The following is a 25,380-nucleotide window of genomic DNA, read 5'->3' as shown; positions in this document are numbered from 1 at the left end:
ATAAATATTGAGTCATTAGAGAAAAACACATTTCTGTGAATGAAAGGAGAGTACCTATTCCAGAATGGAAGAGCCCCAAGGACTCATGACATGATAAGGCCAGGAGAACAGGAGAAATACACCAAGAGTGTGGCTTGCACACCAGGAGCAAGCAAGGAGATGGACTTTGTAGGGAATCTGACAGAAATGTTCAATCCAAGAACAGAATAGTCATCCACAGGTTTGATGCTGCAAAACAAAACAAAACAAAAAACAAGATGCTTGATATGCATGCATTTTTACAATAGTTTTGATTTTATTAACAGAACGCGGTAGGTTGGGGGTATTCTAAAGCCACCTGGCTTTCAGGGAGTTTCTTAAAAATGTATAAAATAGATCATGAGAAAAAGTAAATTAAATAAATAAATAAAATAAAATAATATAAAACGAAATAAAATAAAAATGTATCATGGCAGTGACATACGAAGAAAAACCCTACCCCAAATTCCAAGTAGCAACCAGCCCGAAATGCCTCAGCTCTTTCAAAAAGACGTGTTGGTGTGTTTTTGGTTCAATTAAAATGTGTATGGTACGTCTACCCATTTTTTAAAATTTTATTTAAATTCAGTTTGCTGGCATCTTGTGTCTCCATTTTGAATGATGTCCTGTCCTTTGGCTCAAAATGACGCTCTCCATTAATGGAGTGATTCCGGAGTCTAGAGCATCTCCAGGTGACATCACCTTCCATCGCCCCAATCAACAAATACAACATTTCCAACGGGACACGCGTCACCCAGACTTCCATTCAACCTGACAGGAAACTCGTTCTTGGATTGACCAATCTCACTTGTATGGTGACACCGCACGCTGTCCCATCCTGACAACTGCACACATTGACCTCCTTTGGAATACCCCATCCTCTTTCCTCTTGGGTGTCCTGCAAACCCTACATCCTCCATGCTTCCCCATAATTATGGGCTTATATCACTTGCTCCCTCCCTGCGGTCTCCATGTGTTTTCGACTCCTACATGTTCCTTAACAGTTTCTATTCTCTTCATTTTTGCTCTTTCCACATGAGTTATACCAATTGATTTCCCTGAGCCAGAACCAAAGTGTTGTTTGCCCTGAAAATATGCCTCATAACTCTGCTATATCAACCATAGCATGAAGGAGAGTGTCGTGCACACAGGATGTGCTCCGTAATCCATCGATTCATGCTGTTATTCATTTTATTTATTTATTTATTTGTTAGGAAAGCACAGATTCCACAAGCAACTGTAAACATTCTATGTTCCCAGCAAGAGGCTGGAAATGATCATCCCATTCTCTGCCCTCATTATCCACTGGGACAGTTCTACCCTCTTGAATATCCCAATTTGCAGGATCTGCTGTGAATTCAAACCCTCTACTGCACCCCAGCTCCCAGCCCTACCCACCAGTCTGCTTCATAAATCATCCTTTCTTGGGGCAGAAAAAGCCTTCTGCTTTTCTCCACTTTTATCAATTTGTCTGTCCATGTATGGATACCATTGATCTTATTCCAGTGACTGGATAGTATGTATTGATGCAAGCTAAAGAAAATCTTATCCATCTCCAATAAAAACAGAAAAACAAGCAGGTGAGTGGCAGTGGGCATAGAAGGTACCAATGTTCCAGAATTCCTTTGGCTGGGAAACAAAGTCAGCCTCACATTTTAGGGGAACAGAGGGAATAGCCGAGAATCCATATAAAGTCACAAAACTAGACATTACACATCTACATCATGTTACTCACCATTGAATGAAAAAAAATGGGTTTTAACTGTGTCTCCTGCATGGATGTCCATCCTATGGCTCGGTGGAAAATTCCAACAATGTGAATTGAGCAGCCCATGCTCATGCTCTCTCTCTGAAATAAATACATAAAATCTTTTTAAAAATGAAAAAACAAACTACCGTGTATGCAGCATACATGTAAATTTGAGGTAGAGAATCGTGCCTCATAGAGTCAAGACAAGAAGAATGATTGTGTGAGAATCTGATTGTGCGCTTTGCATTTGTAATGGCAAGAATCTATTTTACAGAGCAATTAAATTTATTAAATTTAGGACAAGTTCTCGAAAAACCTTGGGGATAGTCCCGTAGATCCGTAGATCCCACATCTGGAGTCCAGCGATGTGTTACACCTTATGCATCCCTGCAAACATTTTGCAAATGTCTAAGCTTATATTTTCTATTCATCCACTTACTTATTTAGATCTTCATATTTGGAATATTTAGTTATGTGCAAAATAGGCTTTTTAACATGCTTTGATCCCTGAATCAAGTGGGAAGGTCACGCAAAAAAAAAAAATAAAAATAAACATAAAAATCTGCCACCATGTGATGTGTGGGTTTTCCGGAACCCTGCTCAATTCACATTGTCGGAATTTCCCACCGAGCCTTAGGATGGATCAAAAGTCGCGCAACCAGAAAAGCAAACTTCGCTGTTGATAAGAATGATTTTCTCTCCTGTGTGCACGACCAAATCAGAGGCCCAGGTTACTCTTTGCTTCTTTCCTGTTTTTTTTTCCACCCAGGAGGGTGGGGGGCGAAACTTGACCTCTGGAAGGTTAATTGCACATGTGAAATCCCTCCCTAGACAAAGCAACTAGATAAAACAAAAACTTTGTGCATATGTTGCAGTTCTGAAAATACAACATAGTAGGAGTGAGGGGGTCACATGGTCTGAGTTCCCAGGTAGAAAAATGTAACAAGTTTGCAAGAGCTGAACAGATTCCTTACACTGTTTCCACATAATGACACTTTGAATCCTGCCTGATCCCTCTTGTGTATACATGTGGAGTTAATCTACCATTAAATTTCATCCGCTGGGGATCCCTGGGTGGCTCAGCCGTTGAGCATCTGCCTTCCGCACAGGGCCTGATCCTGAGGTCCCGGGATCGAGTCCCACATCGGGCTCCCTGCATGGAGCCTGCTTCTCCCTCTGCCTGTGTCTCTGCCTCTCTCTCTGTGTCTCTCATGAATAAATAATTAAAATCTTAAAAAAAAATTTCATGCCCTGATAAGGACCATCAACATCAAAATTGCTGGAAAACATACCTAACCACTTCTGGTCCTGCTAAATGGGGTCAAATTGGAAACGGGTGCAGGCACAGAAATCGATCATTTGCACAGAGCAGATCCATCTGTTTCTTTGAAAGGGTGTTTACGCACCTTCTGGGGTTCCCACATCTTCATTTTCTGGGACTCAGCCGGGTCACCGTTTGGCAGCAACACGCGCATCTCTGTAAAGACTTCAGACCCGGCCGGCGGTAAAGGCATCGTACCTGGCCCAGGTTCACTAAGCATTTCCATCTGCTGTGGACACAAGGAGTTTGGGAGTGAACAACATCCGTCGCTGGGGGAATTTGCCACTGATTCATTGCATTGACTGGCAGGGCCACGGTGTTAGTGGGTTAATATCTCCAGCGGGCAAATCCCCAGCACACTTATTTGCCATCGTGAGGCTCCCATTGGAATTGCCAGCAGCGCCGAGGTGAAGGCCATCCCTAACCCGCCACAGGCCGGTCTGTGCCGCCGCGTGGCCCCATTGGCCGTGTTTTCCACGAGCCCTCCCTGCTGACTCGTCTGTCAGCAGAGGAATGGGAACTGTGGTGGGAATTTTAATAACCCCCAGCAGGCGTGTGTGTCCAAAGGCATCAGCTTCTCGTTTATCCTCCTATCACCAGCTATTCATCGACATCTCAGCTCCAAAGGGGGAATCTGGGATTCTCCTCCATCGGGCCGATGGCTGAGCCCACGTCCTCCTGCGACAACCGCCAACCTCTGCTTTCTGAGCTGAAAGCGAAGCGATCCCCCAAATAATATTTTCCTGACCTCTCTCCGAGGGATGGTGTTCCCTTAAAAGCAGCGGCTTTACTGGTAAGAAAGAGTTGTCTCTGCTCTATTTTTTTTTTTCTGCTGCTGGAAAATATTTCCTTATTATTGAATTCACTCTTATATTTAAACGTACTGGGATCCGTGGGTGGCTCAGCGGGTTAGCACCTACCTGCCTTAGGCCCAGGGCATGATCCTGGAGACCCGGGATCGAATCCCACGTCAGGCTCCCTGCATGGAGCTTGCTTCTCCCTCTGCCTGTGTCTCTGCCTCTCTCTCTATCTCTGTCCTCATGAATAAATAAAATAAAATCTAAAAAAAAAAATTAAAATAAGAGGGAAAGCAGAGTAAAATCATCCAAGACCTTTTGCATGACATGTTTTTTAATTTAATTTTTTGACCTGTTTTTTAAAAATGTGTTATTTTAGGGACACCTGGGTGGCTCAGTGGGATAAGCATCTGCCTTTGGCTCAGGTCATAGTCTCGGGGTCCTGGGATGGAGCCCCGGGTCAGCATCCCTGCTATGCGGAGAGTCTGCTTCTTCCTCTCCCTCTGCTCCTCCCCCTGCCCATGCTGTCTTGCCACCACCACCTCTATGTGGTTCCAAAATTTGTCACCCCCCAAAAAGACCTCATCTCCATTAGCAGCCATCCCATCCCCCTCCCCAGCCCCTGGCGATCATGAATCTGCTGTGCATCCCTGTGGATTTTTTACAAGTTCTGCATCTTTTATATCAATGAGGTCACACACTGGGTATCCTTGGCCTTGTGAGTTCTCTCACTGAGCATCCCATACTCAGGGGCCTTGCATATGGTGGCAGGTGTCAGAGCTTCATTCCTTCTTCTGTGTGTACAGACCACATTTGGTGGATGCTGTCAGCCAGCCACGGGCATTTGGGTGGTTTCCAGGGTTTGGAATATCATGAATATTGCTGCTTCTGAATACATGCTCATCCAAGTTCTGGTTGGTACCTGTTCCCAGGTCTCCCTGGGCACGAACACAGTCCTGCGGTTGCCGGGTTATCCTACCACCAGAGGTTTAACATTTCCAGGAAAGGCTAAACGGTTTTCCGCAGCAGCTGACCTACTTTACATCTCTGCCAACAGTATCCAAAAGTTACAGTGTTCCCAACCCTGGAAATACTTGTTACTTTCCATTTTACTGGTTATGGCCATCCCGGTGGGTCTGGTTACATCTTAATAGAAATACTGTTGAATTGAATGATTTACAACATACTTGCTAGAAATGTGTTTTGTGCTTTTTTTTTTTTTTTTGAGATTTTTATTTATTTCTTCATGAGAAAGAGAGAAGCAGAGACCTTGCAGGGAGCCTGATGCGGTACTCGATTCCAGGACCCTGGGCTCATGTCCTGAACCAAAGGCAGATGCTCAACTGCTGAGCCAGCCAGGTGCCCCCAAATCTGTTTTATATTAATATATCTTACAATATTCTTGCTCTTCTGGGATTTTTAAAAAAAAATTTATGGTTTAGAAAGATTTTATTTTTAAGTCTTCTCTGCACCCAGGATGGGGCTCAAACTCACAACCTAGAGATCAAGCGTTGCATGCTTCACCCACTGAGCCAATGAGGTGCCCCTGATTCTTTCTTTAATTGCAATAAATAAATAGCCTTAAACGACGTGACTCATCTACTTCTCAAAAACTCGGTTCCTTTCCGAAAGAGAAAAACTAAAATCACAAACCGTGGGACACCTGCTACAGAAGAGAGAGCAGGTCAGGACAGCAAATCCGGGAGCTCCTATCACAACTGCAAACGTGAGCATCACTTTTAAAAACTATTTCACAAGAGTCGCAGTTATTTTGAGGCATGCATCATGCCCACAATATGACCCCATGAAAAGCCCATTTTCCAATTGCAAGGATTCTCAACCACCCACTTTATTTTGTACCATAGTCTACTTTGTAACATTCACTTTCGAGAAAAATGCAACCTTTTGTCAAAAATGCAGTTGCGTCAAAACGACTTTGGCATGCATTACTTCCCATTATTTCACTGTTAGATATTGCTTCCTTCTTCTATGCAACTACAATGATCTCAGCCCCTTCCTAATCTTTAACTTCCGTCAGTGACTTCCGATGCTTTTTTCGCCAATGTGGACAAAATTGGCAAAATATCGTCTACAACGTTTTGCCAAGTAGCAAACCTTACGTGGTTTATTTTATAGAACCTATTTCCGGAGATCATACGTTCACAGGACCACTTGGAAAAGGAAAGTCGTATAAAAAGTTTATTTCATTCAGACTTTCAAGCAGCCTGCAGGCTGGAGATGAATATTTGCAGCATCACCTGACACGATGCGGCCTGAGAAAATGCGCTTCTTCCTTACCTCCGGGTTGGAAGTCACAGCCTTCCGTGGGCAATCCTGTTAAGCCTGTTTCTTTCTGTTAATTCCCACTGTAAAAACAGGGGCCAGGCTTTTATGCTTCTCCTTAAATCACGCTCAGCTCTGGTCTGCAGGCTGTATAAGTCTCATTTCTCCTCTGCACGGTATTTGACTTGTCAAACGCCATTCAGCCGGGGGATTTTCCGTTGCCTGGAAAATCCTCTTCATCTGCGCCCCTGACACCCACAGGACGTCTTTGCAAAACTATCGAAGAGGGCCGGTGTTCAGGAATAGGAACTTTTCAAATCATGTGCTAATATTCCACCTTGACCGACCTCTCGCTGTGCTTTCGCTTGTCCTCCGGACGTGCTGACACATAGGGGAGTTTGCGGGCTCGTGCTGTCAGTATTCCCAATTTTTTTTTTTCTTTTTCTTTTCTTTTTTTTTTTTTTTTGCACAAGAACACAAAGTCCTGTAATACCAGGAGCTGTCCACATCTAATGGTTGGTGAAGCCAAGATTTACAGCACACGAAACCCACTCCAGATTCTACACACACGTCGCCCAGATCCACCTGCTGCTCTCGGACTCGAACCCATGCCAACCAGCCACTGGAGAATCATCCCTGTGCACACAGTAATCACCACAGAATGCAAGAACAGTAGCATCAGGAGCTCACTGTCTCAGGATTTGGTCGCAGCATGCATGGAGAAACTAAATCTTCTCACTCGAGACTTAAAGCATCATGTTCTCATTTTCTTTATTTGCGTAAATCCGTCTTTGTGTGTGTGTGTGTGTGTGTGTGTGTGTTTTTTTTTTTTCCTTGTCTTTAACTCTTCTTCAAGTGCAAGGCCTGGGGATTTCACTCTTTTTTTTTTTTTTTTCCCATTCATTTCTGATTCCTAATACATGACTCAAAGCTGCTGGTATTTCCCGGAACACTTTGACCCTCACCACAGAGCTTTCCGTGAGTGATCGTCTCTATTGTTCTTTCCCTAATTGACTGAAACTATAATCACAGTTTTAATGGTTAACCTGACAGTTATTTCAGATGGGGCTATGAGCTTCCCAAGCACAGAGGGTCTTTCAGTTTCTATTTTTCTCTGATATTAAAAATGTATCACTTCGTTGCATTATAGTTGGTGGCATTTACTTTTTTTCTTTTCTTTATTTTATTTTATTTTTATTATTATTATTTTTTTTTTTTTGGAGTTGGTTAGGAAGATGCTGAGGTCCCTTTTGGTTACTGCATGGAGACAGTGCAGACAAGGAAAACTCGTGATCACTTGTCGAATGTCTACTCATACTATTTCCACAAGACTACAACTGTAAATGGCAATATCCAGTATTTTCCTTTACCATCTTAAAGGACCCAACTCCCAGCTAATCAGCCTTCATTCTTTCTTAGTTTGTGGAGAACTTTTAACCTACCTATAGATCATTAAACAGGCATGGATTCTCCAATATTTCTGAAGTGTTAATTTTCTTTCTTTTTTTCTTCTTTTTTTTGCAGTGTTCATATCAATTTATTATTTTTTTTGTTCCTATCAATTTATACCAGAAGTGTGCCTTTGGGTCCCATTTTCCAATTAATAGATGTTTTACGGATGTTAAACTTGAAGATTTTTGATAGAGTCGCCCAGGTATGTTGACATCTGCATTCAGAAATTTGCAACCTATGGGACACCTGGGTGGCTCAGTGGGTTAAGCATCTACCCTCAGCTCAGGTCATGATCTCAGGGTCCTGGGATTGAGCCCCAAGTCAGGCTCCCTGCTCAGCAGAGAGTCTGCCTCTATATCTCTCCCTGGCCCTCCCTCTGCTCCTGTGCTCTCTCTCACATGCTTTCTCTATCTCTCAAATTAATAAAATCTTAAAAAAAAAGAAAAAAGAAAAAGAAAAAATTTGCAACCTAGCAAGAACACTGAAAATAGCTCTTCCTCTTTCTGGTTTCTGCAGACCATTTACTGTAACCATTACTTTTACCATACCTATATGGTATATACGTAGCATAATATATATACAAATATTATACTAATACGTGGCATGTTTTGTACATGTCTATTATACTAACGCAAATATCTAGACTCTTCTAAATGACTTATAGTTGAAACTAGCTCTCGCTGACCTGTCACCTCTTCCTCTTGTCTTTGCTTCACTCACGAGCATTTTTCCTACAAAAGTTTTCAGATTTTCTTTTTTAAGACACACAGCAGGCACTGTAAACCTGACTATTTTGGCAAATGCATACAGACATGTACCCACCTCCAGCACCGAGATATGCAACCTTCTCATGCCCCCACAATATGCATCTTCACCCTTCTAGGTTAGACCTTCCCCACACCTCTGGTCCTGACATCACTGCCTTCCCTATGCTTTTGTCTTTTCCCAAATGTCCTGCACATGGATTTATACACTTTGCAGCCTTCGGATTGTGGCTTCTTTCACTCATCTGAGACACATCCGTCTTGTTGCCTATGGCCCCAGGATTTTGTCACCCTGTCTGGTTGTGTTGTACAGATACACTGCACGTCCTTGTGTGTTCCCCAGCTGAGGGGTAGCTGAGTTGGTGCCAGCTTTCAGTGATTCTGAGTAAAGCCACAGTAAACAGTGTGCAAAGATGTTAGTATCTCCTTTGCATAGAGGCTCAACACCCTGCATGACAAAATCACATTCATAGCTTTGTAATTTCTATCAACTATTCATTTGTTGCAAATTTTCCTACAGCTAGAGCAGTGTGTAGTGCAGCTCAGAATACCAAGATCTCTAAAAATGTCACCAGAACAAATTTTTTTACATGCCTCTGGGAGGCACTTGGCTGCTTCAGTCAGAAGAGTGGGTGGTTTTTGATCTTGGGGTTGTGAATTTGAGCCCCACATTGGGTGGAGCAATCATTTAAAATCTTTAAAAAATAATAAAATTAAAAATAACAACAACAAATAAATAAATGCCTCTGGTCACAAGAGTCTTTAGTTATTACTAAGGAACAATAAAAATAGGATGGTAATATCCATATTTTACTCAATTATTCCTTTCAAAAATGTGTTCTGCTCTCAAAAAGTATTGGACAGAATGGGAAATAAACATATTCTCCCCCCCCCAAAAAAAACAAAACAAAACAAAGAAAACATATTCCCAAGTTCTCAAGTAACAAAGTACATTTCTTATCGACATTCCACTCGTAGCATAAATCCTATACAACCTTTTAACTGCACAGGCAACTTTGTTTAAATATTTAATAGAGTTTAGGAGCAGGAATAATTAATGTACTATATATAATATAGATATTAAGTATATTATGTATGCATTTTATACATGTTACGTGTACTTTACATATTATATATAGTAGTACATTGGTATATATAGTGTATATAGTAGTATAATATAAAATGATTACACAGAATATATATTATATATAAAATACATGTATGTATTTTACATGTTTTATATTGTAGCACATTAGTATATACAGTAGTCTAAAATAATTACATATAATACACAATGGTACATATACTATAATGTAATTGTTACATATCACACTATATATGTACTATATCAGATATACATATATATTTTTAGAATTTTTAATTTATTTTTTCATCAGAGACATAGAGAGAGAGAGAGAGGCAGAGACACAGGCAGAGGGAGAAGCAGGCTCCATGCAGGGAGCCCGACGCAGGACTCGATCCCAGGACCTGGGGATCATGCCCTGAACTGAAGACAGACACTCAAGCACTGAGCCACCCAGGCATCCCCAGAGATATATATACTAGCAATTCTTCAAACATTTGCTAAATGTGAAAACAGTATATATAGTGGTGCAATATATACTGTATATACATCTGATGTATACATATACCAACAACCCTTCAATCATTTGCTAAATCAGTGTTATCCAGCCTCATTCTCTTAGATGTACCATGGCAGGGACATTTCTAAGTCTAGTTTACAGAAAATATGGCATCTTTTAAAACATTTTGACAGCTATCAGAGCCTTTTAGGAGAATGTTTAAAAATCACAAAAATATTTCTGTGGTGTTGCTTGTTCTCTGTTCTCATTTGTAACGTGGTAGGAGGAGGATCTATATATCCAATGGCAGACGTTAACCCCAAGGTCAGTCCAAGACCTCTGCAAATCTATGGAAAATGTGGTGCTTTCAGGAGACCAATTGGGTTCAGAAAAGTTCAGCCATAGCTAAATAGAAACTATATGGCTCACTACAGTTTAAATTAGACACAGAAATAGGGCTGAAGTATTTTCTAGACTTTGGAGCTGTTTAAACCTCGCAAACTATTTGCAAATCACGGATCTGATGAGGGACTTATAGGCAGAATTTATAAAGAACTCTTACATCTCAATAATAATAAAAACAACCCCATTAAAAATGCAAAACAAAGCCACGCAAAAAGCCTCATTCATGCATGGTACAATCTATCCAGAACGTCTTTTACTTTTCTCTTTACATTCATTTTTATTAAATGAATCAGAATGCTAGTGGAAACATTTTTTTAATTTAATGCATAAACATATAAAACCCTTTATTAGAGATACACCTTCTCTCTGAGTCCTGGGAGAAAGGCTGAGAGTCTGAGATCCAGGGTGGGGCTGAGCCTGGTTCCTCCTGGGGTGTAGACACCATGTTCTTCCTGTGTCCTCCTGTGAGTGTCCCTCAATGTGTGTCTATGTCCTCATCCCCTCTTATAAGAACCCCAATTGTGTTGGATTAGAGTCACCTTAATGACCTCATTTTACCTTAACTCCTCTTTAGAAGACTGTATCTCCAAATATGGCCACATTCTGAGGTCTTGGAGCTTAGGACTTGACAACGTGAATCTTCGGGAAGACACAATTCCAGCCATAACATTTGAGTAGTGGTAGTCATCGTCTACTGCTGGAGTGATTGTTGGTAGAAATTTTAAGAAATAAGACATTAAGAAACTAAATATCAACACTGTTTCTATACAACCTCATTCACACATACACTAAATATGAGAATGAAGTCTCACATTCAAGCACAGCACAGCACCACCTGTTTATGAGAAGGGCTTCATTTTAAATACAAAACATCAGGTATGGGTAACACACCTGATTTTTTGTATCTCCGAAAATCTTTTATCTCCATAAATCTTTTTTTTTTAATCTTTAAAAATTTACTTTAAATTCAATTAATTCGTATATAATGTGTTATTGGTTTCAGAGGTAGAGGTCAGTGATTCATCGACATCCAGTGCTCATTCCATCACATCACGTCCTTAACTCCCATCTCCATAAATCTTAGAAACCTCCCAGCCATCCCCAATATCCTTTTATGCCAACTGGTAGACTCCTGGTTCATCCCTAATGACTTGGCGAACGATGGGGCTGAAACTTATTTCTGAGAATTCAGGTTGAAATCAGCGTTCAGGGACCTGTGGTCACAGATACACACACACCCCACTGCTCCTTACCCACGGCTTGCAAAGACCTTTCTTGCACCAGTTCCATAAAAAGATGACCTTGTATGCATCCACACACACACAGGACTACTCTCTATGGAGATAATGTCCAGTTGTTGCTATTTTGTTCAGAGGCTCTTCTGGTTAAACTCACTAGCATGCCATTTCTGTGCCCAAGATCAAATAATCCCATCCTTGAGTGAATTCCCACATGCTCATCTGCCTTCTAAGGACCCTGTGTGTATCATCCCAGGCATCCTGTCGCAATTCCATGTTTTGTTACAGGCTTTTATCCTCCTGTTTTGAGGTCATCGCCCACAGCCCTCAAACTGTGGTTCATCCTGGTGGGACCCCAGCTGCCACGGCTGGAATTCCAACCCTGGCACTCGGGATGGCTTCCAGGCTCTCTTGCAGATGCCTCCTCCTAGAGTCACCTGTTAGGCATTTAACTTGGTCATGACAAAGAAAACCAAACACAAGAGCAAGACGATGATAACTGGCTTTCAAAGGCATTCTGGATGGATGTTTTCCAAAAAGATCACTTGAAAGATTAAGACTATAAAAAAAAATAAAAACAAAATAGCAAACTTGCAGCATTTAGGAGACAAGACTTGTCATTTTAGTGACTGTTTCATCTTGGGGAAAAAAAAAAAAAAAAAAACCTGGCCACAAGTTTCCAACTTGTTAAAGAAGAATGATAGTCATAGGCCTGGATAGTTCACAGGTTTTCTTGTGACACTCAAATCTGGAATAGGAGAGTAGTGAGAATTTTAAAGTGTTACACAAATGTAGATTAACATTAAGAGATTTGGGCATGGAAGACAGAATCTCATAAATTCTACAACGGTGTCGAATGCTGCCGTATAGTGTAATATGAAGAACTAGTGGATGCATTTTAAAATATTTTAGGGATCCCTGGGTGGCGCAGCGGTTTGGCGCCTGCCTTTGGCCCAGGGCGCGATCCTGGAGACCCGGGATCGAATCCCACATCGGGGCTTCCCGGTGCATGGAGGCCTGCTTCTCCCTCCTGCCTGTGTCTCTGCCCTTCTCTCTCTCTCTGTATGACTATCATAACTAATAAAATCTTAAAACAAAATATTTTAGGATCCCTGAGTGGCTTGTCAGACGGTTTGGCGTCCTGCCTTTGGCCCCAGGGCGCGATTCCTGGAGGCCCGGGACGATCCCACATCGGGCTTCCCTGCTGGAGTCACGCTTCTCCCTCTGCCTGTGTCTCATGCCTCTCTCTCTCTCTCTCTCTCTGTGAATATCATGAATAAATAAATAAAATCTTTAAAAAATATATTTTATATATTATTCAAGAGTATGTATATGTATGTATATTATAATATATTATGTTACTACATTACTATAATATGAAGTGGAGGTATTTCAAAATATTTTATATATTATTCAAGAGTATATATATGTATGTATATTATAATATGTTACTAGATTATGTAAAATATGTAACATATTATATTAATATAAAATATAGTATATGTGTATATAAATATATAATTGTATGAAATATATAGTTTTATGTATAATGTATCATTGCACTGTATATTTATATATACATCATATATATCATGTTAGAGATATATATACATATAATTCTCATTCCTTCTGAAAGGACTAATAGTCCCCTCTCTTTGGAATATATATTTTTTAAAGATTTTCTTTTATTTATTCATGAAGGACAGAGAGAGAGAGGCAGAGACACAGGCAGAGGGAGAAGCAGGCTCCAGGCAGGAGCCCGATGTGGGACTCGATCCCGGACTCCGGGATCAGGCCCTGAGCCAAAGGCAGACGCTCAACCCTTGAGTCACCCAGCCGTCCCTGGAATATATATTTTAATCAAATGAGAACTTAAGACTTTAAGGAAAAATAATACAAAATATAGCACATTAACTAAGTATCCTGAGGTCCCTATTTCCCGTTTATGAAATAATCCACTTAATGTAAAGACTACTTTTTAAATACAGCATACTAATAAAGTCAATATTAAAGAAAACCAGAATGTAGTCCTTATTTTTTGTTTGCTTTCACAAACCTATAATCTGAGGCCAAAAGGCCAAAGAATCCGAACACACAAATTACTGCCTCTGGCCTAATTTTCTGTCAAGCTCTGGAATGTTCCTCCTCTGCTCTAGCAAAGGTGAAAACACAGATTTTGCAATTCCGCTGACTTTATAAAGAATGTGAAAGCCAAGACTTTGCTTCTCCTGCCATTTTGTTGGAGGTGACAATAGGGAAGAATCAATAGATTGATCAGACCGTAAAATAAACGAGCTAGTCAAAATAGATGAATCCATTAGAAGAATGCCGCAGCATTTCAGAATACTGATTCTGGAAAACTCTGGGCCAAGAAAGTGACCCGCCCTCAGATGCAGTTTTGAAAGATGCCAGCTTGATGCTGTAATTGCAGACCTTAAAAATCAGTTCACGTATTTTTGGGGTTTTATCTTTCTTCACACAGTCTGTGGGGAGAGAGCTGGGTGGAAGTGCAATTTATCCATCACGCTTTCCTTTGAGAAGAACATCTTCCATGGATGTTTTTGGACATGGGACTGTGCACGGAAAAGCGTCCTCAGCCTCCTTTGGTTCCAGACATGGCCGTGACATTCATTTCTGGCCCATCACATGTAGGAGAGATGCTGAAGGCAGATTCAGGTCATTTCCAAACCAATCTGCTTGCCCTCCATTCTTTTTCTCTGCTCAATTGGCCAACAGGAAAACCCTCTTCCACATCTCTTCACAACAGTGTGATGGATTAGATTATGTCCCTCATGGGGAGGGGAAAAAAGATATGTTGAAGTCCTAACCCCCAGTACTTCAAATACAACTTTATTTGGAAATAGGGTCTTTGCAAATGTGATTAAGTGAAGGATCTGGAGATGAGACCATCCCAGATCAGGGTGGCCTTAAACCCAATGACAGGTGTTTTGATAAGATGCACAAGAGGAGACACATCCACGTGAGGATGGAGACAGACACGGGAGGGATGTGGCCACCAGCCCAGGGACGCCTGGGGCCCCAGACAGGAGGGCAGGAGGGACCCTCCCTGGAACCCATTGATCTCAGTGGTCCTGCCCCATGTAGACCTCAGACCTCTGGTCTCCAGAGCCAAGGGATTATGGATTCACATTGTTTTAGGCTCACCTAGTCTGTGGTCCTTTGTTACAGCATCCAGAAGACACTCATACCTGCAGTTTAGCCTGTGTTGTTCTGGTAGAAAAATGCCGATCGTGAAAGCATGTGAGATAACACATTTATCATATTTTCCAGCTAAAACTGGCCCAATACAACAACCTCATTTTACAGGCAAAACTCAGTTCTGGTGATATGAAAAAACTTTCCTTAGGAGTAATTGTCTATTTTTGAAAGATGGACTTTATCAGGTCAAAGGGGCTCTTTAAAAAAAAAAAAAAAGAAAAGAGTTTGCTAACAGTTTTTTTTTATCATGAATTATTAAGATTTATTAAATGTTTTTTTTAAATACAAAAAAATACCAAACAAAAAAAAAAAAACAAAACAAAACTTTGCCCTCTACTCTCCCACTGGATTGAGTCATGTTCATGTATTTGTGAGTCATCAACCATTCTTAAATTACTAGGATAACCACAATTTGGTTATAAGGGACAATTAAGAAAATAGTTGTCTGAATCATACACCACTTCCAAATAAACACTGTGATTTTTTTATTCCCACAACAGTGCTCACGGGAATGGAGTCTAAGAAAAGCACTAGATAGGATTTAGACTCCCCACATACATATATAGTTCTGTTTGCCTTGTTATTAGCATGATTTATTTTTTTAATAATTTTTTAAAGATTTTTATTTATTTATTCATGAAAGACACAGAGAGAGAGAGAGAGGTAGAGACCCAGGCAGAGGGAGAAGCAGGCTCCATGCAGGGAGCCCGATGTGGGACTCGATCCCGGGACCCCACGATCATGCCCTGGCCAAAGGCAGGCACTAAACCACTGAGCCACCCTTAGCGTGATTTAAATAAAAGTGAAAAACAAAGAAAAATCCACCTAAATGTGCCAAAAAGCCATAATAATTAACTAAATCATACAACAATCATCCAATGAAATAAATGATATGATTCAGATTTAAATGAATGTGCATGTTGCATACCTTCCCTATATGAAGGACCCCAAATAGTAATTTGTGATTTCTTTCTTTTGCATATATATAGGCTGTACATTTCTTTCTTTTTTTTAAGATTTTATTTATTGATACTGTGCATTACAGGATTTGACAATGACTCGGTTCGTCTGCATTTCCTCCCAGACCACCAGCTCCAGGAGGTGGGGGCAGGTTCTGCTTTGCTCTAGTCCCCAGCTCCTAGCATGGCCTCCAGCTAAGAGCATGAGGTTGAAGAAATACTTGCGGAGCAAATGGATGTTTGTAGTGAGAAAATAGTGGAGAGTTATTACAATGGCCAAGGTGAAAATTAAGCGCTCCGACCCACAGAGCAGACACAACGAAAGACTGCAGTGGAAATGGACAGCAGGCATTCGTGCTAGCACTTAAGGTGAAAGCTGCTCCGGCTTAAAACTGCTCTTCAAACACCCTGGGATGGTGCCATGTGGGGGACCAACCTGTCCCACAGTGAGTCCAATACAACCAGTTTCCCCTCCTGTTTCAGAAAAGAAAACCACTGGGCGGTGGTGAGGGACAGAAGGAGAGAGAAATCCTAAGCAGGTTCCACGCCCAGCATGGAGCCCTACAAGGGATTCGATCTCATGACCCCGAGATCAAAAGTCACATGCACGGACTGAGCCAGCCAGGCCCCTCTGTGTTTAACTTCTCGGGGAACCACTCAACTGTCTTCCACAATACTGCACCATTTTACATTTCTACCATCAATATGTGAAAGTTCTAATTTCTCCACATCCTACCAACACTAGTTTGATCTATAATATGATGTCTATGTTTTGTCTAGCCGTCCTAGTGGGTGTGAAGTGGTATTTCATTGTAGTTTTGATTTGCATTTCCCTAACGGCTAATGATGTTGAGAATCTTAAAAAAAAAAAAAGATTCTATTTATTTATGATAGACATAGAGAGAGAGAGAGAGGCAGAGACACAGGCAGAGGGGGAAGCAGGCTCCAATGCAGGGAGCCCGACGTGGGACTCGATCCTGGGACTCCAGGATCGCGCCCTGGGCCAAAGGCAGGTGCTAAACCACTGAGCCACCCAGGCATCCCAGCCTGTACATTTCTAAATAATGCAAGTGTTATTAAAAATAGTCGATATGAAAAAAAAATAGTGGATATGAGTTTTTAAGTGTCTTTAAAAACCTCTTTCTCTTCTTCCCAGATTGAAAGACAACTAATAATAACCAGTGTTATTTGGCAGCATCACTCAAAACAACGCAGATATTGAAGAAAGTGTTATTTACCTCCTGGTGAAGAAAAAGAAGGATTATCTAGGAACTCTCAAAAAGATGCAGATACAAAAAAAAAAAAAAAAAAAAGATGCAGAGACATCCAAATGCCAATGGCAGGCAAAAAATAAAAATAAAAAAAGCAAAATCAGAGGTGGGTTCTTACTGGCTGTGGATGGTCCATTTGTGTTGTTGGGGATTTAGGCGCCGATGAGCAACTTGATGCATTTTTTTTTTTTTTTTTTTTTTGCAATTTGATGCATCTTACTAGAGACAGCCAGTGTGTGTGTGTCAGGTGTATCTGGGCGGGTGATCATCCGCACCTGTTCATTCCCTCGTGTCTTCCGAAACCCTTTAAGGACGTGACAAAATGGACCAGACAGGTGTCTTGCCTCAGGGGACAGGGATCCTGGGCTGACAGGTGTCTTGCCGCAGGGGACAAGGATGTTGAGCCCACAGGTATGCCATGAGCCATCCTGAAGCTGCCTTCATCCATCCACATCCTATTCTTCTGCAGACACGCGTGGATAAGTGGCTCCAAACATTGGCCCTATTTGATGCCTGACCTTTACGAAACCTCAGACTACACATATTTAAAAACGATTCGATATGTCATTAGAAGCATGCTACCCTTTTCAGCAGACATGCCGTTTCCACCTGGCCCCCAAATATTTTGCCTTCGAGTTGTTGTGCGACGTCTCTGTGCCGCCGCGTGAATGTTCTGCTTGACCAGAAAAGTCCAAAGCTGATAATTTGTTTGACCTTTGTTTAAAAATAAATTGTTTTGCCTATCAGAAGATAACAGGGACATGCGGGAAAATAATGAGCCGGACTGTCGCTCGGCCAAGGTAGAAAGAAATTGGATGAGCAACCACTGAGCCTTGAAAGATCCCGAAGCTTTCCGTGACATTCCTTTAGCTCATAATGCACTATTTAATGCTGTTTGCTCTCTGGGAAGGCAAAAAAAAAAAAAAAAAAAAAAAAGGCTGAAGTGCTTTGAACAACTGATGTCAATATTGCCTGAAATCTGCTTCACTCACTTTTTTACTCCCCTCATGTCCAAGACACGGAAAATCCACCTGAACCCTTGGGTTTCTTACCAAACGGAAATGTCGCAAGGGCTGGGATTTAAGCAAGTGCCGCGTCCTAAGGACAGGGCTTGATCTCTTTGTCTACTGAAATGTCAAAAATGGTACCCAAGCATATTCCTGAGCGTATTTATTAATGGATTTCCACTCAGTGATCTTGGGAAGGGTGGTTGACCTCAACACAAACCCTTCTTCGCCATACGAAGCCAGGTCGTTCATTAATGCGTCCCCGCTATCCAACCAAGGGACACCATTTCTCATCCACCCACGTGGTGCTCATGCTTTGGACATTCGACGGATCATGAAATCCTTAATTTCCACCCCTACCCCTACCACTCCCCTGAGTCATAGGGCGTGGGCCGCATTTTCTTCCCCCCCTAAATCGTATCAAACTCACTTATGTTCACACATTCATTTTCTGAGTCGTCATGCAAGGAGCCTTAAACTATGTAACTGTGATCACGCGTCCTTATTTCCTGTTGACCCCACTGTGTCTGTGTCTGTGTCTGTGTCTGTGTCTGTGTCTCACCAACCTCAGGAGATGCCCACTCTTGGTCAACATCACAGTCGCACATGGAGGCAGAACAAAAATGCGGCAAAGCTCACTCCGGACCGCCCCGGTCCAGCCTTCTTGTTGGCCTGTGCTTCACCTATGGGAACATCATCTCTTTACCTGACCGGTGTCCCTTCATATTTTGCTTTTCTCAGCCTTCCTTCACGGTGCTCATTTTCCCTCGACCATGGACACACGGAAGAGGAAAACTCACCCGCGATTGCTGATTTGCTCCGTTCTGTTCTGAACCGATGCGTTTCTCTTCTTCCGAGCCTCGACATCTTTCCCCGAGTCGATCTCCGGTTATGTATAAAGTTATCTCTCCTGGGCAGCCCTGGGTTTCTTCATCCGTTGCAGGAAAACACTACCAGCATCTCCCTATAATGTCATAAATGAAAAGTTTTTCTATTCCCTCCACATGATTTTCCTGCAAAAACAAACAAACAAACAAAAAAACAAAACAAAAAAACTCTTCTCTAGCTCTTGGCCCAGAAGCTATATGAATCCCCTAATCTGCATTAATCATCACGTTTTTCCCTTACATTTCCACCTCTCTTTGGATATTTGAATGCAAAATGCGTCTTCAAATAATCACATACGTACATCAGGACGTGTGTTCCACAACATACATGACAAAACGCAGCCTCACACCATATAACATACGACGACCTGTATTCCCATCTCTTTATGGATCCGCTTTCTTGACCTCCCCATTATCTTTCCAATACTGTTTCTACTCTGTTCCAGTAAGTTCAACGAGGCACGTACGACTGAGCAAGAACGATGGAGCAGAGATCTTGGGTCTGCACCGAGAGCAGGTCTTGGACCTAGATCCTGAGCACACCTGCCTTTTACTTTTGCAAGGAAACTGCCTAAATATTTTAGAGTGAGATATTATAAAGTCAAAGTTTTAAAAATTGGTAACGTGTATCTGTGTCTTTGCTTTTCATATTTTAAGATGATGTAGTTTATAACAGCCTGGAGGACAGGCTCAAAGTTCTCAACACGTATGGGGCAGGGGGTGCGCTAAGGGTCTTGTGCCTGAGACCGGCCTGATTTCTTTCCACCTCTAGTTCTGGCTCTTCACTTCTTCAGTATCCCATACTCCATCCACCCCCTTCACATACGCCATGTTCCAGCCCCGCCCCCCATGGGCGTCCATCCTCCATCCACACCCCTCACATACACCATGTTCCAGCCCTGCCCCCCCTGGGCATCCATACTCCATCCACCGCCCCTCACATACACCATGTCCAGCCCTGCCCCCCCAATCAGCATCCATACTCCATCCACCCCCTCACATATGCCATATCCCAGCCCTGCCCTCCATGGGCATCTATACTCCATCCACCGCCCCTCACATACACCATGTTCCAGCGCTGCCCCCCTTGGGCATCCATACTCCATCCACCCCCTTCACATTCACTATATCCCAGCCCTGCCTCCATGGGCGTCCATACTCCATCCACCCCCATCATATACACCATGTTCCAGTCCTGCCCCCCCGGGCGTCCATACTCCATCCACCCCCATCACATACACCATGTCCCAGCCCTGCCCTCCATGGGCGTGTATGCTTCATCCACCCCCCTCACATACACCATGTTCCAGCCCTGCCCTCCATGGGTGTCCATGCTCCATTCACCCCTACAACAGGCTCACAATCACCTGGAAGCCCAGTAATGCTGTTGGGTGTGTGGCTCATGAAATAAGATACAAGCCCTGAATGTGGATGCAGGCAGAGCCATTGCAACAGAAATTTCCAGGGTCCCAGATACTCAGAGCAGGTTCTAAAATGGAGTGCAGGTTCTTGATCCCTTGGACTCCTTGCAGGAAGCTATGTGGGTGGAGGAGAATCAGAACTGGGTGCTTGCAAGCCGAGTTGAGGACAGAAGCCTGTGTAGCCTTGATGCTCATGCTTGCGCTGCCATCAGGCGTACTTTGGAGTCATCACATAGCCCGTCCAGTGCACAGCACCCATCCTGGGTTTTCCATCCCTGGCACCTTTGAGTGTCAGTCACCAGAATGAGAGTTGCCCAACGCTGGGCACCATTTGCAAATACCCAAGAAGGGAAGAGCTACTTCTCTTCGGCATGCTGCCCCATGCCTGGAAGGGGAGGACTTGTATTTGTCACCAGGTCTACGTTCGTACAGATGCCCTGAGCTTTAGGTATTCTAACCAACCCTTGAGGAGGGCATCACCCTTCTTTCTGAGTGACAGGTGCGCCCTGGCTAACCCACCTATAACCCACCTTCATGTGGAGCATACACTGCCCTACCTATTCCTGTAGTGGTTAGCTTGGGTTTCAGCATGAGCCACTGAGCTGGACACTTAGAACGTGTTCACGTTCCCCTACGTATGTTCTGCTCACCTGGTGGCTTTAGGAATTTCAGGTTCTTTTCTGGTTAGAGTATTTACTCCTAGCTTCTCTGTGAACGGCCGGGTCCATGCGGGCTGTCAGTCTGTCTTCATTCCTGCAGACCTTCCCACGTTCCTGTTGCTATCATATGCATTTCCGTAAGAGAGAGTGTTTACTTGACTTCCCTCCCCGCCGCTCTTCTAAACAAACTCTGGCATCTGCTGTCTATGGAGAGGGGACAAGCGCTTATCTCTGCTTCCTTGCAAAACCCCTCGTGACGCTTTGCTTTGTGTGCAGAAGGCTGGTTTTGTTTATCGCTTTGGAGACACAAGTCCACAAGCATTAGTTTCTGTTGCCTCTCACTCTTAACGCCTGCCCTGTCTGTGTGCGGTCGGAGCTCCTGCAGGCGGATTATGTCGAAAGTTTTCTCTTTCATCATTGCAACGGGCCCTACAGCTCTGTGTGCAATTCTCAGCTGCTTTGCCTGGTGATTCACGCTCTGTCTCCCAACCAGAGAGGCTCTCAGTGGAAGCCACTTGGACCTTCTGTACTCGCCCTTCAGAGATTCCCTCTTACTTCCCATGTACTCCTTCCCTCTTACCTTCTTTATTACTATTATCCTTTGAGACATTAAACCACCGTTCCTTCACAATAGGCCTCTAGATCTTTCTTGCATTATAGTGCCTTTCATGACATCAGTAGAAACGTGTGATCGTATACCTTAGATGCTTCCTTTGGCCTACGACAGGAGGAATATCTCTGAAGCTTATTGCCACCATTTACACATCTTCATGGATTCAATAATATCAGAGTTCTACTCTAATAAGAAGTATTGGACAAACCGCTAGACATTTTCATGTCCACATTAGACTCAGTCCCAGGATAATTTTAAAAACGGCTCTCACATGGTAGTAAGTGTCTCCCTGAATATCTGAGAAGGTAGACACAGCAGTAAGATCACACAGAAAGGATCAGGCCAGAGGAGACGGTTAACCACCCCTTAGGGCACTTGCCACCAAATTACTTTTAAACACAAAGAAAAACACCTTGCCTCAGCTTCCCAAGAAAAAACGAATACCCCAACCCAAAATTGAACAGTTCTTTATGGTTCTTCCACTCATGTTGTTTACTGCACCTTCCAGGTACCGTGTGCATCTGCTTGAGATATGGGGCAAATGGCGGCACCTACCCACAAGAGGAGGTGGGATCTCGAGACTTCGAAAGAGGCAGGTCATCTGAGAAAGTATTGGCCTTATGAAGGATGGGCCGGTGGGCAGCGTCTACCTGAGAACTTTCCTTGGGCTGCTCTATTTTGTTACAAACTGCCTTTCGTATCAGTGAGCCCCAAACAGCAATGACCAACCCTGATCACCTAACATAATATCTTCCCCGACTTGAAAATAGTCAGAATCTCACTCATCACTGAGAACCTCTCTGGATTTTGTCTGTCCCTCCTCTACTTAAGTGGCAAGCTCACGTTCATCTCCTAAATGACCTAAATGGTGGGGTTACCCTTTCAAAGGCCCTCACAAAGTTGCGGTGGAGACAGAAACCCTACCAATACCCCATGCAAAGTTGCAGGGGAAATGGAAAGAGAGGTATCAGTAAAGGTAGTTCATCCATCATTGTAGCCAACTCTCTTCCTCAGCAAGTGGACCCCAAGGGATACACCTCGAAAATTTTCTCACTGGTGACCTTAGTTTCCTCCTTTAGTCTCCCTCCCCATTTTAGGCATCTGAAAACCACCAATGGCCCATAAGTCTGCAGCTATTTGCTTCTACTGGTGCCAACACCTCCGGTAGAGTCATCAGTAAACCAGGCGGCCATTATGCCTCCACCATCAAATGGTCATGGGAACCCCCACCCACCCCATGAGGCCACTAGGTATAGGTTTCAGAAGAACAGGCAGTGCAACAGAATGGGAATCGCAGACTGTCAGACCAAGGATCCTTCATATTTAGGTCCTGCTTCCACCCTCAGGAACTGTGAAAGCTCAGTCCCAATTATGACCAAAGGCTGATGCCCACACCAACTCCATGGTGGTGGGCATGGGCAGTTCAGGATGGGGACCTTGGGTTGTGTAGTCACTAAGTTCTAACTGAGCCTCTCTTTCTATTTGCTGGGACTCAAAAAGCAGCTCTGAAGCTGGTTTTCATTGAAAGGCTGGCTCTGTGCAGAGGGAGACTTAGTTCATAACCTTGAGAACTTGACTCTTGTCCTCGTGTAGATGCTCCCATCAGGTTCTGATTAAGCAAACTCTACAGGTGCTATTGGGTCCTCAGGGCCAAGTAGCATGGCTGCTTCCCCCAAGCTGCTAAAATTCCTCTCCTTAATGTGGTCTCTTTGAAAGCACTGAAGTGCTTCCAATAACTTAGAAAACACAGTATGTTTGAATACCCCAAAGGAGGGCTGGAAAATACCTCTTCTTCCAATTTGGATGAAATGCTCCAACAAGTCACAGCCAGCAGACGCCACAAAAATTTCATAAGGGTGGCCAATCTCTTAATTTTTGTGTGATATTCTTCTACTACCCTTGGCTAACATTTCTCCTCCAAGCCCTTCAAGGTAGTTGCTTCTTGCTTAGCAGGTGCTATCGGCATGATGTAATCAAAACGGTGCAAGGATGAGCCTGTCTCCTGACGTAGCATGGGCATCACAGACTCTCCTCCACTGAAGATGGCTCCTTGATGGAAGTTGGCATAATACATGGCGTCTCCTGTTACATCCCTGCTTCTTGAACTGTCTCCTTCTGACAGTTGACCTTTGATGATAAGAAAAGTGACACAAAAGCATTTGCCATATCCATGGGTGCTTCCAGGTTCCAGAGTTGATGTTAACCACGTGTGGAACAGCAAAGAAATTAGCACCACCATATGAGTAAGCTCTCCATGATCCATGGAATCTCTACAACCCTCCAGCTTCTGGTCAAGCCCAAGAGGCTCCTTATATTGGCATTGATTTAGCTTGCTAAGGCTTCCATAACACAATACCACAGATAGGGGGGCTTAAACCACAGCCATTTATTTTTCACAGTATTGGAGGCTGGGAGTCTGAGATCTAGGCAGGGCTGAGGGTGGTTTCTCCTGTGGCCTCCTCTTTCCTGGGTGTGTAAACCCCATATTCTCCCATGTCCTCACGTGGCTGCCCCTCTATGTGTATCTTGTCCTCATCCCCTCTTTTTATGGGATCAGGGCCCACCCTAGTGACCTCATTTTACCTTAATCCCCTCTACAAAGACTCCACCTCCAAATTCAGTCTCATGCTGAGGTCCTATGGGTGAAGGCCTCAACATGTGAGTTTTGGGTGGACGCAATTCAGTTCATAACAAGCACACAGTAAGGAATACTATCCATACATTATTGACAGACTCTAAAGACAGCACTCATCTCCAGTATTTCCCAGGAACTTACTGGGTTGTTGGGTGGGTTTACGGTTTTGGTAAAAAGAGATTACCTGACAGGTCCTGCTATTATAACCCTGACTTGAATGTAAAAAGCTAATGTTGAGGTCCCTGCTAGGTATTAAGTATATGGACTCAAAATACATATGTTGAGAAACAGAAGAAATAGTGACATAGTGGCTTAGACCAATGACAAGGATTTGTATCATGACTCCATTTAAATGAACCCCTTCCCTGAAAAATCCCCTTCTCAGTTTCAAGAAAAGTGTTCTGAGCCATGGAGGATGTGTGCTAACTCAGAGCCAGTAACCCCAAATCCTCAAAAGCCTGGTCATTTTCATTCTTAACATAAAGTAACTTTTGTAAATGGCATCGACTCACTTTGGGAACACGCCTTGGATGTCATAACAGGGTCCTTCCTGGATGACTCCCAGTCTGGAAATAATGAAGCTCTGGGTACAGTTGAGGCACCACATGCCACACTAGAAGTACCCATTCATCGTAACTATATAGTTTCCCAATGTTGGAGCATAACACATGCAGCTTCTCTCCTTGGGCCCCGAAGATGTCATGATAAGTTAGCCTTCAACAGAGATCTTGGTGAGTGAAACCTGCCGGTTCCCACACTGATCCTGATCTCATCCACCACGTCTAATGATGTTGAGTGCTTAAATAATCTCACGTGGACTTCACTCACTTTCTTCTTCCCCAGTGATGACATGAGCACATTTCAGATGCCACAGGATATGACTCTCATCCCTTGTGTCTGAGTCCATTAAGGCTGCCATGGCCAAATCCCACAGATTCCCCCATTAAGAGACTCTTAAACAACAGACATTCCTTTCTCCTAATCCTGGAGGCTGGAAATCAGAGATCCAGGCATGGGCAAGGCTGGGTTCTGGTGAGATCTCTCTGCTTGGTGTGTAGACAGGGCCACTCTCCTGTATTTTCTCCTGGCCTTTTCCTT

The 25,380-nt window shown here is 43.1% G+C and overlaps 1 long non-coding RNA gene across 8 annotated transcripts; it reads right to left on the bottom strand.

Moving 5' to 3' along the window:
- LOC119868348 lies at window positions 1-25,380 on the bottom strand. Of its 8 annotated transcripts, none has more exons than XR_005386063.1 (6): window positions 24,795-25,380; window positions 18,868-19,080; window positions 10,932-11,070; window positions 3,175-3,318; window positions 1,754-1,867; window positions 1-228 (listed from the first exon to the last, which is right to left on the bottom strand). It is a non-coding gene; the product is annotated as an uncharacterized LOC119868348 (long non-coding RNA). The 8 variants fall into 8 exon arrangements; XR_005386059.1 differs by having other exon boundaries at window positions 18,868-19,031; XR_005386061.1 differs by having other exon boundaries at window positions 3,175-3,315; window positions 18,868-19,031.

Source organism: Canis lupus, chromosome X, assembly GCF_011100685.1.
Source record: "Canis lupus familiaris isolate Mischka breed German Shepherd chromosome X, alternate assembly UU_Cfam_GSD_1.0, whole genome shotgun sequence".
In the NCBI taxonomy this organism is placed as follows: Eukaryota; Metazoa; Chordata; class Mammalia; order Carnivora; family Canidae; genus Canis; species Canis lupus.
The sequence above is the reverse complement of the archived record's forward strand: the minus strand, read 5'-3'. Positions and strand labels throughout refer to the sequence as shown.